Source organism: Macaca mulatta, chromosome 3 (assembly GCF_049350105.2).
Source record: "Macaca mulatta isolate MMU2019108-1 chromosome 3, T2T-MMU8v2.0, whole genome shotgun sequence".
Lineage (NCBI taxonomy): Eukaryota > Metazoa > Chordata > Mammalia > Primates > Cercopithecidae > Macaca > Macaca mulatta.
The window spans coordinates 43,069,224-43,084,821 of record NC_133408.1 but is presented as its reverse complement, the minus strand read 5'-3'; the positions used below and the strand labels follow the sequence as shown (position 1 = coordinate 43,084,821).

At 44.9% G+C, this 15,598-nt stretch overlaps 1 pseudogene across 1 annotated transcript in view; it reads right to left on the bottom strand.

Annotated features, from left to right (window-relative positions):
• Positions 1–12,202, bottom strand: part of LOC114669796 (SH3 domain and tetratricopeptide repeat-containing protein 1-like) — a 30,881-nt pseudogene extending 18,679 nt beyond the window's left edge. The window contains exons 1-2 of the transcript XR_013415952.1: positions 12,166–12,202; positions 204–245 (exon numbers count right to left, since the gene is read on the bottom strand). The product of XR_013415952.1 is annotated as an SH3 domain and tetratricopeptide repeat-containing protein 1-like (transcript). The remainder of the gene's footprint in view (positions 1–203; positions 246–12,165) is intronic.
• Positions 12,203–15,598: the final 3,396 nt, after the last annotated feature.

Below are 15,598 nucleotides of genomic sequence, written 5' to 3'. Positions count from 1 at the left end.
GTGGGACCCCACGGCCTCCAGTGCCAGAGTAGACGGGAGGTTCAGGCCCACCTCAGGCGATGTCCCTCAAGTCCCCGGCCCACACCACAGAGGGGTGACAGCTGCATCCAATGCCCACTGTACTCAGCTCTGTCCCCTCCCCCGGTGTTACTCCAAGACCCAGCTCATAACCAGAGGAAGCCTGAGCCACGGGCAAAACCTACCTTGTTCCTGCGGCTGCTCAGTCTCAGCTTCCTCTACTGAGTCTGGCAAGGGAGAAAAGAGAAGCAATCAACACCCCCAGCCAGCACCTCTGGTCCCATGTCAGATTGAGCTGGTGTCGGTGTTGCAGGGTGAGAGCATTGCAGGGTGCAGGGGTTGAAAGTCATATCATCCTCTTCCCTCCTGGATCATGGGAACAACATCACTGGGGGGTGTACACTTTCTGCGATATTGGGAGTAACATCATCTTCTGTGCCTTGGAATATTAAGGACAATATCATGGGGGGGCGTGTACATCTTCTGCAATATTGTGAATAATATTATCCTCTCTCCCTCTGCATATTAGGAAAGATATCACAAAGTGGGTGTTCACCTCCTGCGATATGGGGATTAATACCATCTTCTCCCCTTCCAGATATCAGGAAGAATATCACATGGGGGTGTACAGTGTCTGCGATACTGGGAGTAGTATCAACCTCTCAGCCTTGGAATATTAAGAAGAATATCACAGGGTGGATGTACACCCCCTGCCATATTGGGAGTAACATCAGCCTCTCCTCTCCATGGATATTAGGAACAATATCCCAGGCTGGGTGTACGCCTCCTGCTCTATGGGGAATCATATCATTCTCTCCCTTCCAGAATATTAATAACAATATCACAGGGCGGGTGAACACAGCCTGTGATACTGGAATTATTATCATCCTCTCCCCCTCCAGATACTAGGAACCATATCACAGAAGAGCTGTACCCTCCCTGGGATATTGGGAGTAATATCATACGCTTCTTCTGTGTATATTAGGAGTAATATCACCAGGTGGCTGTCCATTCATTGCTATGTTGGGAGTCATGTCATATTCTACCCCCTGGATATTAGGATCAGTTTCACATGGTGAGTGTACACCTACTGTGATATTAAAACTAAAATCATGCTCTCTGTCCCTGGATATTAGGAACAACATCACAGGTAGGTATACACCCCCTGCAGTATTAGGAGCAATAATATGATTAATTAGTAAACATCAATGATCGATTTTAATAATTATCAGGCTGGTCTCGAACTCTTGACCTCAGGTGATCTGCCCGCCTCAGCCTCCCAAAGTGCTGGAATTACAGGCGTGAGGCACCGCGCCCAGCCAACACTTCTTGATATCCCTTTTTGGACCTCAAATTTAGCATGCCGAAAACACACTTTTGATTCCCCCTGCTATAACCCACTCCTCCCATAGTCTTCCCGATCCCAATAACAGCATCTCTAGTCTTCCAGTTACTCAGGCCAAAATCCTTGACATCATCCTTAAAACTTCTTTTTCTCTCTCTTGTCATCCAACCCATTTAAACTCTCCTTTCAAAATATATGCCAGACCTAACCACTTCTCACCTTTCTCATCATTTCCAACCAGGTCCAGCCCTCATCATAGCGCTCTGGGTTACTGCAAAAGCCTCCCAATCCCCAGCCACAGTGGCTCACGCCTGTAATCCCAGCACTTTGGTAGGCCAAGGCAGGTGGATCATCAGAGGTCAGGAGCTCAAGACCAGCCTGACCAAGATGATGAAATGCCTCTACTAAAAATACAAAAAATTAGGTAAGCATGGTGGTGGGCGCCTGTAATCCCAGCTATCCCAGAGGCTGAAGCAGGAGAATCACTTGAACTCAGAAGACAGAGGTTACAGTGAGCCAAGATCGTGCCATTGCACTCCAGCCTGGGTGACAAGAGTGAAACGCCATCTCAGAAGGTCAAAAAAAAAAAAAAAGCCTCCCAACCCACCTCTCTCCTTCCGCCTTTCACCCTGCCTGCATGCTACCTTCCACTCTCAAACATTTCAGAAAAAAAAAATTATATCCACAGAGAAAGAAAGTACAAATGGGGTGAAATGTTTGGGGAATCTGAGGGAAGAGTATATGGGAATTCTCTGTACTATTTTTGCAACTTTTCCATAAGTCTGGATTATTTCGAATTCAAGAGTTAAACAAAGGAAAAAAAACACACTATCTCCCTTTGTGAATCCATCCTGTCTTTCCCCTGGCAACTTAAGGACGCTCTCAACTAACACATCTGTTTTTTCATGAACACTAAAAGAACTCTTGCCTAGTTTTGACTTTCTGTGCTTGGCAGGAGAAGTGTGTGTGTGTGTGTGTGTGTGTGTGTGTGTATTTCATATATATGTGTGTATATATATGTGTGTGGTGTGTATGTATATATAGAGAGGGAGAAATATATATATGAGTATATATATAAATATATAGTATATTTACAATGGTAATGTGTATATATATAAATATATGTGTGTGTGTAGATATATATAATACATACCCCATAGCCTGTCCTTAACCAGTTCTAAACATAGTCAGAAAAACACATACCTAAGCAGAGAATTTCAAAATAATATGATGAATATTTTGATAGAGGGATGGGTTGCTATGGAACACGCTGCTAAGACACAAAACCTCCTAGATGGGACAACGAATGAACAAAGTTTTGTACCTATAGGCACCCCTCTGATATCCCCTCAAACGTTTATAGTTATATGCATTTGCTTCCCCCAGGACCCCTATTTCATAAGGGTTAGTCCTAGAGCCTAGCAAGTTCCTACTACAGCTGGCACACATATGCCATTCAAGAAACAGTGGCGGAGTGAATGACGAGTTAAGAACCATTTGTCAGCCAGTGCTCAGTAATACAACATGCACTGGTATGCAAATTATATTTTTGTTGAAAGCAACAGCAGGATCACAAATTATCTTTCCAGAGAAAGCAAATCTCAAAAGCTTCTTTACCCTACTAAAGCACATTATAAGAAGCTCCCCTTATATAAAAGAAAACCTCCTCATTTGTTATCAATGGCGTGTAACCCTAATAAGCCTCCGCCTCTGATGACATCTCTTCCATCCCCAGGGCTAGATAAAGGAGGTTCTGGAAACCCTGGTAGTTGTGAAGGCGGCTCCCAGCTCTGACACTCTTGAACCCTGCGGGCACGGAGGTCACACAGCAGAACAACCGAGGGAAGCATCATCAGGCTTCGAATATGTTTGAACCAGAGACGGCAAATAGGCTGCAGCCAACTGAAAACACCAGAGATTCATGGTGGCCACCTAAGGGGTTATGCTCTTAAAAAACAAAAATAAAAAATAAAAATTAAAAAATTAAGAAAGGAAGGGGTCAAGAATCCATCAGGTCTGACTGAGACATGTATCAGTGACTAACACCCCGTATGGCAGTAGTACTCCAGTGCGCTTTGGGTTCTCTTCAGCAGTATTCAAAGGCGTGTGCTGCCCGAAGACTAAGCCACGGGAATACCCCCAGCAACACTGCCAGGAGAAACGTCTCACATGGATTTGGCTAGAAATACAGTTGTCTTTAACAAATTAACACTGAATAAATCCTGACTTATTAGAGCCTGTGAGAATGACATTCTCAATGATAACAGTTATCACTACAATCTCCAAACATCTGCGATCCTGCAGGGAGGAACTGTGACAGCGCAGGCCACATGTCCAGAATGCTTCCCAGACTGCCTGTTAAAGAATAAAAAAAATGAAACCCCCTCTAAGAATGTCTTCACTCACATTTAGCCAGTTGTTCCTTTGTGTGCATCTCTGTGCTAAAATGGCCATTCTTTCCCACAGCCTGAAGTCATATGCTACAATAAATGAGACTCACATGAAGCCAGAAACGTGCAGATGCGAGGAAACCAACACAAACGAAATGGGCTGGAGAATGTGGCCAGGAGGATGGTACTTCCCAGGAAGCAATTACTTCATCTCTGCCCATGAAGCAGGCAGTTGTCACTGTCCCCCAGGCCCACGCCAGCCACTCGAAGTACGTTCTAACCAAACTACCTCCAACAATCAACGTCAATACACCACACAATTGGCTTCTGAAAGGACACCTTGCAACCAACAAGAAACTGTTAGCACAACTTTGACAAACTGTGCAACTAAAAACCTTGGAAAGGGATAAACACTGCCACATTTTGACTCCAATACTGTTACGTGGTAGCACTGCAATAATTCACTGAAACAAAAGAATGAATGAGGAATACGTTTATATAGGAATCAGAGGAAGCATGACTAATCATTTAAAGAAATAGGTCAAGAAACTGCTAGGTTCAAATGCTACCGTGAGACACTGTCAGGGCCTTAGGGAAATTCACTTCTCTTGGTCCTGTTTCTAGGTTCATCAAAAACCAGCTTTGGACTAGGGAATCTGTTGCTTCCCAAACCTTCCTTCTGTGATTCCAGCCCAGATTTTAGGACTGCTCTCCCGCTTGGTATATGAAAGCCCTTTCTATGTATAATAGCAAGAGTATATTTCTGTGTTGAATGCGGTTTGGGACCTACTCTATGAGGCAGAATATCATCATGTAACTTTAAGCATGACAAGGCGCACTCTAGATAAGGATGACACATAAGATGTGGCCATACACCTGTGCATGCCTGGCAGGGAGGTGGGGAAGTCTCATTTAATGAAGCCGGGGTGCCTGTTGCACCTGAACATCCTCAGTCCACATCAAGTTCACAATGTCCTTCTGACATCAAACCACAGGCATCACATACTTTTCCATACTTTCTACCCAAGATTAAAATATGCAGTGATAAAGACGCCTCCATCCCCAGCATGTTGGCTCTCGTTCTGTAGAATTACATACTTTCGGTGCAAATGGTGACCAGGTTCCAGCCGCAAGCAAGACTGGGCTCCGTGGGGACAGCAGGCCCTGCAGGAGCCACCACTCCTGTCGCCACAGTCTGATGCAGCTGCAGAGAAGCTGTGGCTGAGGCCATTCACTTTGTGAGAGAACCGCACAGGAGGGAAAAGGTAGGGAAGGTCGGGAAGAGGGCAATGTCATGCTTCTGAGCCCAAGCCAAGCCATCGCATCCCCTGTGACTTGCACGTATATGCCCAGATGGCCTGAAGTAACTGAAGCATCACAAAAGAAGTGCAAATGCCCTGTCCCACCTTAACTGATGACATTCTACCACAAAAGAAGTGAAAATGACAGGTCCTTGCCTTAAGTGATTATATTATCTTGTGAAATTCCTTTTCCTGGCTCATCCTGGCTCAAAAAGCTCCCACACTGAGCACCTTGTGACCCTCACTCCTGCCCGCCACAGAACCCCCTTTTGACTGTAATTTTCCTTTACCTACCCAAACCCTATAAAACGGCCCCACCCTTATCTCCCTTCACTGACTCTCTTTTTTGGACTCAGCCCGCCTGCACCCAGGTGATTAAAAAGCTTTATTGCTCACACAACGCCTGTTTGGTGGTCTCTTCGCACGGACGCGCATGACAGGCAGGTGCAGAGCCAGGAAAGGACCAGTGATGAGAACAGAAAGGAGTGCGTCTCCCTGTACACACACTCGGATTTTATGACAATGTGCGCAGGGGGCTGAACTGGATGCCTGAGAACATTCCTCCAAGTTCTTTTGCTGATTTTCTAAATATTGGTGTAAAATCTGAACTCAGAAAAATTTTTTTTAAATCGCTTCAATCAACATCTTTGTCTAGTGTTCAGCATCATATCTACGTGATCATCTAGAAAACCAACTTTTGTTCTAAGGCTCACATACTCCTATAAAGTCCCAGAGATTTTACAAGGGAATGCACCTCTCATTCGCATCAAGAACACACACAACTACCATTACAGAAATGCTTAATTTGCTTACATAATTTTTTAAACACCCAGATTTGAAATACAACAGAGAACACAACTTTTTGATAGCTCTGCTTTTCAACTGCGAACTGCGGGTGGAGAAAATAACCTGCCATGATTTCTAACCAGTCAACAACCTGTCTTCCCTGGCTGCAGTAGGAGCAATCTTTCTGAGCTCAGGATGAAAAGGACCCCAGCTGTTCAGGGGACAGATAGTCATCAGTTCTCAGCGGGCTTCCCGAGTCCCAAATCCCCATGTGATACGTGGAAGTAAAAAGCTATCAATGACCAAGCATCTGAACGCTTATCCCACCTCACCATCTGATTCTCCTGCCATGCAAATTTAAAATTCTTAAGCCTACTATCAGAGAATAGAGTTGGTGCTGCATCTGTCTTCCTAAAATTACGGATAATTACCAGCCCACAATGGTTTCTAATCAGATTTGAGTAGTCCCTTAGACAGGAAGCTAAAGTGCCTCAGCCCTAAACTGAGAAGAAAACAGAAACTGGAATGTTCTAGATTTGATTTTTTCCCCCTTGTTCTAAAGTGGCTGTTCACGAATCTCCTTCTACTGTCTTGTTTATAAAATGTATGAGAAAGAGGGAAATTCAAAGATATGATAGAAATGGCCACGTTTTCTAGGTACAAACTTCGTGAACATTATTTTAGGTGCTGGGCTTTTTCTCCACAAATTGTGAGCCTGGAGGACATTTTCCCCCTCGTGGTTACACATTCAGAGTCAGGGAAGGTGGCTTTAGCAGTAAAGAGGGGAGTGCACTGAGAAGTGACCAAACACTGAGAAGGATAGACAGGGACTCTACCTCGGTGGCCTACAGCATTCCTGGGCCTCCGCCTTTACTTTTCTATCTGTACAAGGGATCTAAAGGCCCGTGATTCTAGGCCACGACAGCTCTTCATACACACATACACTAACATCACACGCCTATGTGAAAAGTTGTGACACCTGGCTGATTTCCTGAAGAAGTTATCTTGTATCATTTCTACTCATGTACTCCACCTCCTTCCAGACAAGTATCTGAGGATGATGGGCTATCCCACAGCCATGTGTGTAACCTCTGCTGCTTACGATCCCTGTTCACATAGCATTTTCCAAAAGCATATGGTGTGAAGTGACAGAAGAAAGAATAAGGTTCTTTCAGCCCATTCATTCATTCAACAAATATTGACTGACTATCTACGTGCCAGGCACTGGTGATATAACAGCGAACATATTTTTGTAGGTAGAGACAGATAACCAAAAAGTATGTTAAAGAGTGATCAACGCTGTAGAGGAAAATACACCAGGAAACAGGAAAGAAGAATACCCCTAGCCACCCTACACTGGGGTGGCGCAGGTGTTTACAAAATGGAAACAGCGGCCGGGCGCGGTGGCTCACACCTGTATTCTCAGCTCTTTGGGAGCCTGAGGCAGGCAGATCACCTGAGTTCAGGAGTTCAAGATCAGCCTGACCAACGCGGCGAAACCTTGTCTCTACTAAAAACATAAAAATTAGCTGGACGTGGTGGCACACGCCTGTAATCTCAGTTACTCAGGAAGCTGAGGCACAAGAATCACTTGAACCTGGGAGGCAGAGGTTGGAGTGAGCCGAGAGCGTGCCACTGCACTCCAGCCTGGGTGACAGAGCAAGACTCTGTCTCAAAAAATGTAAAAATAAAAAAAAAATGTAAACAGAGAATAAGATACCAAAAGAAAGAACATGAACGATTAATTGTAACAAAAGCCTTTGTAAACTAATACTTTCCTTCCTGGATCCTTGTCCCTTACAAATGGAAAAAAAGGGCAGAGAGGGGGTAGCATCCAAATGATGTTTTAAGATGGCTTGGGGTTTCAGATGTCTGACAGTCATACTCATGTACTTCAAGGAAAAAGCTCTAGCTCTATAAGCCATCTGGGCAATGGTTTAATGTCTTTTTTTTTTTTTTTTTTTTTTTCAGAGAGTTTTAAAATACAGGAAAACTTGTGTGTTTATTTGGCTGCTCTGTGCCTGCACACGTGCAAACTCTGCTAACAGGTTTTTCCATGTTTTGCTGAATTTACCAGCTTGCCATAAACAGGCTTCCAAGTCTTAATTGTCTATAAATAGCACAAACACCCAAAAATGCAAATCAAGACAAGCTGTCCCTTCCACTGCTGCTGCCATGATGATGGCGAGCGACCATTGGCCAAATCAATACGCGGAGACTGAAGCTGTCCGGCAGAGAGCACAAGGTCGAGTGCTTTTCCCATAACATTTAAAGAAACAAGCGGAAACGGCTCTCCACACAGGACAGACACATCCTTTGTTCTTTGAATAAATACTGCCAATGCCGAAAATACTTTCTCCATCACACTATCTATATGGAATTCAACTTCCTTCCAATACCATAAGTAACGCCAGTGATAGACTATGTTTAGCCATAGTGACCCATTAGCATTCTTTTTCCTCTAAAATGTTGAAATAATAACATTGAGTGTGCACTCACGAGGTGCCAGGCTCTGAGTTTGATCTCGTCTAGTTCTCATTGAAATCCTGTAAGATCAGTACCATATTCTCTCATTTTTCATAGATGAGGAAACTGAGGCATAGAAAGGCTAAGTAAGTTGTCCATGGTCACAGGTTATTTAGAAACTTTTCTTCAAACTTTCAAAAGTTAACTACTGCCACTATTACAAATGAGTTTTTGTTTGTTTGTTTGTTTTTTTGGGGACAAGGTCTTGCTCTGACCAGACTGGAGTGCAGTGGCGTGATGATGGTTCACTGCAGCCTCGACTTCCCAGGCTCAAGTGATTCTCGAACCTCAGCCTCTCCAGTAGCTGGGATTACAGGCAGGAGCCACCACATCTGGCTAATTTTTTAATTTTTATTTTTTGTAGGAATGGGGTTTCACCATGTTGCCCAGACTGGTTCCAAACTCTGGGCTCAAGAGATCCTCCCAGGTCGGCCTCCCAAAGTGCTGGGATTACAGGTGTAAGCCGCTGTGCACAGCCCTACAAATGTGACTCATACAAAGTCAGAGCAGTGAGCAGGAAGAGAACAGAGACTTCAGCCAGTCTCCTGGCTGTGGCAACACCATATCCCTCCTCCATACCGTAATGTGTCTACACCCACCAAGCTCCTAGACATTGAAGGCAGGCCAGCTCAGAGACGAAACAGCAGTCAAGAAAGAGAAGATGCAGACACGCGTCTTGATTTCAGCTCGAGCGTGCCTCTCTGCCCTGCAGCTGCACAGGCAGAAACCAGGGGCCGTGAGTCTCAGGCAGTGTGTTTGGTTCCTGGCAGGTAATCTTTTGGGAGACCATCCCATACAATTAGTGTTACACTTCTCAAAAAGGAAGTGTGACTTTTATAGAAAAATCGATTCCATTTGGGAGAAAGGCCTAATAAAACCACAAAAGGATAATACATTCATACAACAACAAATTCAATTCATCTGTCACAAACTGAAATCCCAAAGCCCTCTGGGCACACAGCTGCTTTTCTGAGCTGAAATTCAACTCCAGTTGAGAAACAGGTCAACTTTTCTAAAAAGATTTCTTTTTCACATGCCTTCAATAAAAATTCCTTTCCCTCACTTGTCATTTTCCAGATTTAATGGCTCTGTTGGCCTTCCTCTCATTCAGGCCGTGAACACTGACTGCATGTCTACTACCGCCCGAACTCCAAGGGAGGCACCCTAGGGAACACAGATGACCGCAGCACAGCGACACCCTCAAGGAGCACACACGGGGAAGGCAAGATGATACAATCGCAGACTTCACACAGAAAAGAACGTGGCATCCATACCCCGTCCCATTTCTAGAAAACAACGATGCTGACTTAGTAACATTTATCAAACAGCTTGCAGTGTGGAGGCAGGCACGAGGGGGCCCCGGGGCGTGCAAGCAACGTGGAGACAGGAGACGCCCCCACGCACAAGGGCCAGCCTGGGGGCCTGCAGAAATGCCCATGCATCTGGGAAGAGGGAGAGAGGACAAGATACTTAAATGCTCCAAAATGAATAGAAGCCTCCCAAGAACTTCCCCCGAAATGGGGCAGGGATTTACAAAAGACCAAACCGAGCATGCGCAGTTACCTGAGCATAGCGCCACCAGAGCAAGCTATCAAGGAAGAAACAGGGTCACTAGAAGCCTGAGCCTCTACTCCCAGCTCTGCAACTCATTCACCCTATGACCTTGGTGAAGGCTCTTAGCTTCTGTGAGCCACAAGAGAATCATGGAAAAACAGAAGATATGAAAGTGCTCTACCTTTTTCACAGAACTGCTGAGGGAATAAAATCAGATAACAGATTTTAAAATTCTCTGTGAGTTACAAAGCAAAATGCAAACGTATGAAATCATTCTTACCATTAATAACAGCACTGTAAAATTAAGAGCAGAGTTAAGACCACAGCATTTTCCACCCCCCGACTCCCGAGAGAAATAGTGAGTCCAGCTGATGTATTTGGGCAACCCCAGTATCTAGGCTTTGAGAGCCTCAAACCGCTCATGAACTCTGACAGTATCACTCCAGTCCAGTGCTCATTACGTTCTCCAAGACAGCCAACTGACATAGAATACTACAGCTTTTTCAGCTGGGCTTGAAGCCCTCCAAGCTCACAGCACAGCTAAACAATGAAGAGGTTTTCTGCCACTAGACTCAAAAGCTGGCTTTTGTAAATTCCCATAGAAAGAACATTCAAGGCCAGGCATCGCGGCACATGCCTGTAATCCCAGCAATTTGGGAAGCCGAGGCAGGAGGATCACCTGAGGTCAGAAGTTCAAGAACAGCCTGGCCAATATGGCAAAGCCTCATCTGTACTAAAAATACAAAAATTAGCCAGGCATGCTGGTGGGCACCTGTAATCCCAGCTACTCGGGAGGCTGAGGCAGGAAAATCGCTTGAACTCAGGAGGCCAAGGTTGCAGTGAGCTGAGATCACGCCACTGCACTCCAGCCTGGGCGACAAGAACGAAACTCCATCTCAAAGTAAAAAAAAAGAAAGAGCATTCTTTTTTGCTGATGTTAAATTTCCTGTGCTTAACACAGAGAAATCATACAACACTGAAATCCTGAAAAACATATCATAAAAAGCATTTAGTGACTGAAAAGACATTCAATATAACCTGTAACAGTGAGTTCCCCTCCTCTTTCCAGCCAGCTCCACTAACGCTGTGACCCTTAACAATGCTTTCACTAACACAGAGGAAAATTAATAGGACCGCTTACCCCTCTCAGCTGACAGCTAAACCACTGTTTCTCCCTGGGCTCACTAAAGATGACCTTACCCAAAACCAGGCTGCAATGACCCTGTAGATGTTGACTAACGATTTCAAAATTCCCATATTCTTTGTCCACTCCTAAGGAAGATGAACTGAAGCCAGGTGTCTCCAAGTCAGAACTAACAGAGGCCTTAAACATCAGATGGCCCGTTCCCTTCTTTGACAACCGGGGGATCTAAAGCTGAGATTATGGAATAAAACAGCCCGTTTAATAACAAAGCGAAAACCAAAGCCTAGTCACCCAACCTCTGGTCCAAAACTCCTGCAACAACCCAGCACCCATACAGGATGAGTCTCCCTAACCAGAAACTCCGAAATCCTCAACTTTTGAGTGTCGAGGTGATGCTCAATGAAATGTTCATTGGAACAGCTCAGACTCTGGATTTTTGAATTCAGGATGCTTAACCAGCAGGTATAATGCAAATATTCAAAAATCCAAAAAAGGAAAAAAATCTGAGACACTTCTGATTCCAAGAAGTTTGGATGAGGGATATTCAACCTGCATTTTTTTTTTCTCTCTAATGAAGGAAATTAAAAACGGGGCCCGAGCAAAGTCATTCAATCCATACTAAAGTCATTCAATAGTTTAATTAGTACCCATTTAAAGTTAAATGCTACCCGCAGATATTTAAAAGGATGAATACATACATGACTATAATCCCAGAACTTTGGAAGACCGAGGCGGGAGGATCACCTGATGTCAGGAGTCCAAGACCAGCCCAGCCAGCATGGTGAAACTCCATCTCTACTATAAATGCAAAAATTAGCCAGGCGTTGTGGCACACACCTGTTATCCCAGCTACTCAGGAGGCTGAGGTACGAGAATCGCTTGAACCTGGGGGGAGCACGTTGCAGTGAGCCGAGATCACACCAATGTACTCCAGCCTGGACCACAGAGCAAGACTCTGTCTCAAAAAAAAAAAAAAAAAAAAAAAAAAGAAAGAAAAAAGAGAATTTAAATTGTGTTTTCACATGGAGCCCATGTTCCCAGAACACAAGCCCTGCTCTATGCTCCAAGGGCACACAGGGTGCCCCTTTATCTAATACTCACCATATTCCATGGCAGCCATTAGCACGCATCTGTCCATCGCAATAGACTTCCTGCACATGAGGCAGGGATCATATATTATTACCTTTCTGTCCCCAATGTCTGGCCTAGAAGACACTCAGCAAATGATTCCTGAACTAAGTCAGTTACTAAGATATGTTAAACTTGTATTAACAAAATTGATTTAATAAGTTTGCCAATGCAGCCTTCATACCACACAGCTTAAATCTCAACCTGCGGATTTATCTTGTGTACTGCTAGATTATCACCTATTAACATTCAGGAGGCACCTAGTATGTGCTAGGCATTACTAATTGCTGGGGACCTAGCAGTGACAAAACAACATTCTTTGTTCAAAGAGAAGTTCTAATATAAAGAGGAATAGAAGGAACATGCTAGATTGATGAGAGAGATAAGAAAAGGACAGGCTGCCGTGGGAAGCACCTGGTCTTGTCTGGATGGTACATAGTTAACGAAGTCTGAGTGCTTCATACAGCATAAGGTCATCTCCTCCAAAAAGCGAATGAAGCTTTGATTCCCCAGTACCAAAAGTCATCATAAAGATGTGCACAGCCATAGGCTTAGTGTAGGAGGTGAAACCAAACAAACAAAGCTCCAACTTCCAGAGGCAACGGTCCAATTATGAAATCCTCTGGTTACGTTCAATTGAAATTCAAGGTATTCAAGAGGCCAATATTTAAGTGATAAATTAACCCAACCACTTAAAACTAAAGTAGTCTTTGGTTCAAGGGGTAAGGGTATAGTACCTTTTACAAATTTATTAGCTCTTAATATTTACATTTAAATATGATGATGATGGTGTAATAATAACTTTACTGAGTAGTTACTATGTGTTAGGCACCAAACTAAGCACTTTACATACACATTTGCATGATCCTGTGAGATGATCATGACCCCCTGTCATCCCATTTCATAGATGAAAGTCAGGTTTATATAAGCTTAAAAAGTTGCCCCAAATGACACAGCTAGTTAGCAAAACCCAGGCAGCCTGACTCCATAGGCCTTGTTTAAAGAAGTAATATTTATAAACTGTCCAGCACAGCGGTGGTACAAACAAGAGTTCAATAAATGCCTAAAGAGTACTTCATACCATGAAGAAAAGGTGGAATGGGTAGAGATCAGAGTAGAGTGAGTAACCGGTAAATATACTTCATGACAGGTAGTAACAGGATGTGACATTTAGGCTGTTTCCACATTTGTTTGCATAACACTTTTTCACAGTTCTAAAGCACAAGAACCATTCTAAGCTGGTGAAAGCATAAGGCATGTCTATGATCCAGGACTCCAATTCACTGTGGATCCGGGCATCTCAACCTTTACTCAACCTTTACAGTATATCAGAACCACCTGGGGGTTTTTAACAGCACTATACCTGCCCAGGCTCCATTCCTGCAGATTCTATTTCAACTGGTCGGGAGTAAGCACACATGCTTTTTTCACAGCCCCCCAGATGCAGCTAGGTTTGCAAACCACTGTCCAAGATGCTCTCACACTTCTGCTCAGTTCAACACACACTCACTGAGATTCTAAGCACTATGAATTGGGCTAAGTTAACAAGTCAGGCTCCACTCCCTAATAATATAGACAAAGAAACCAAGATCAGAGATTTATTCCAGTCCAAACCAAACAAATTGCCGGGTGAAAAAAATGCCCTGGCATAGTTTGTCATACAAAACAACTTCCTGCATCTTCCCAGTCAGTAGCCTAGAGACTGACTCTGAGCCATGAGAATTCAGAATCAGGGGAAAATGCCAGTCTGAGGCATCTGCCACACTCCTAGCACACCCCCAAAAGCGCCCAGCTACATTTCACACCCACTGTCCTAACAGGGGTCGAAATAGAGAAGAGCAGTGCAATACAGAAAACAGAGCCTGCTGGGTGCCAAAAGGCTGGGGAATTCCAGTCCTAGCCCTGCTACCAATCGGTCTACTCACTTCTCTCTGGTTCTGGTGTGGCCAACAGTTACGCGAGAGGTTGAGACATAAAAGCACAGATGTCAGGCAAGCTCCAACATCCAAAATACATAGAAATTAAAAAACATTAAGGTGATATCAAGGAATGTATAGCATCAACCAGAAAAGTATCTGAAGTATTCGTTTTCCCATTCTTAAGAAATCAAAAGTGGAAGCAGAAAATTGAGCAATCAGCCTACCAAGTTGACTGGGGCAACAGAATACACTCACGGATTCTGCTCACAACAGCGGGGGTGACAGACCAAAAGGAGAACTGCAGAGCGTCCCTCTCTCCTCTGTCCACCCATGCCACCAGTACGTGAGTGCGTCCACACGCAGCGCCCAGTCTCCTGTTCCACTGACGCCAGCGTCCACTCACCACAAGCCTACTAAGTGCCACATGTGCTACGATGCTCCCTCATCTCATCACCATAGACATCCCTGCTGGAGGTGAGTATGTGACAGACAAAAATCACGGAGGCCTAGGGAGGTTGAGACCCGCGTTCCCACTGCAGTGAGGGTGTGCTTGAGAGGGACCCCACGGCTGGGCCCTCCATGCCGCTCTACTCACTAATCACTCCCAGACCAGAGCAGCGAGGGGGAATTTTCTTCCTCTCACTATTTTCAGCCCCTTGGCTGACCCAGCATTCCCCAGAAAGCTATCGAGTTCTGGCAGCTCTGAGACCACAAAGCCATAAACGCACGGGACACACAGCCCATCTGTCTCTAATGGGTCTTTTACTTGTCATGCTGGTCATTTCTAAGAGCAGATGGGTTAAGAAAGACTTGGCAAGTTACCACGAAATGACCCCTCCACTCTTCCCTGGGGGAAGGCTGACTAGCGAGCAGTCAGGCCGGCTTTCTTCCCCCACTCCCTGCATTCCTGTCCCCAAGGAGCCACAGACAATCCCACCAAATATAAGCAGGAGACAGCCGCCTCCTTCCTACAGCTGGAGGGGGGAAGGGTCCTCTCGGGCCTTTCTAACTGCATGAAAACCAAACTGTGAGCTGCACTGACCCGGGCCTCACCCATGTTGCAGGCGTGTACAACCCAGGTGCCCAGTGGTATCATCAGGCAGAACTACGAATGTGCTTTCCATCGTTTTCATACAATGATTCCAGAACCGCTATCCACACAGCTCCACTTCTCACACATACGACGTGCTTCACGGATTACACAGCATGTTCACCATGGCCCTCACCTGCTCCTCCCAGCAGCCTTGTGTGATCCCTTGAGGATGCTTCCTCATACTGAGGTTTGAAACCAAAACTTTCCCAAGAACATCCAGCTAGTGTTAGAACCAGGATATGAGGGCTTCTGATTCTAGAACCAGTATTTGTGCCACTATTCCACATGGGCCCCTCCAGGGATTTCTGCCTGATCTTAAAATGCAGACAGCAAATCTGTCTCTCTACAGTCCTGGGGTTCCCTATAGACAAGACGTCAAACTTCTAACAGAAAG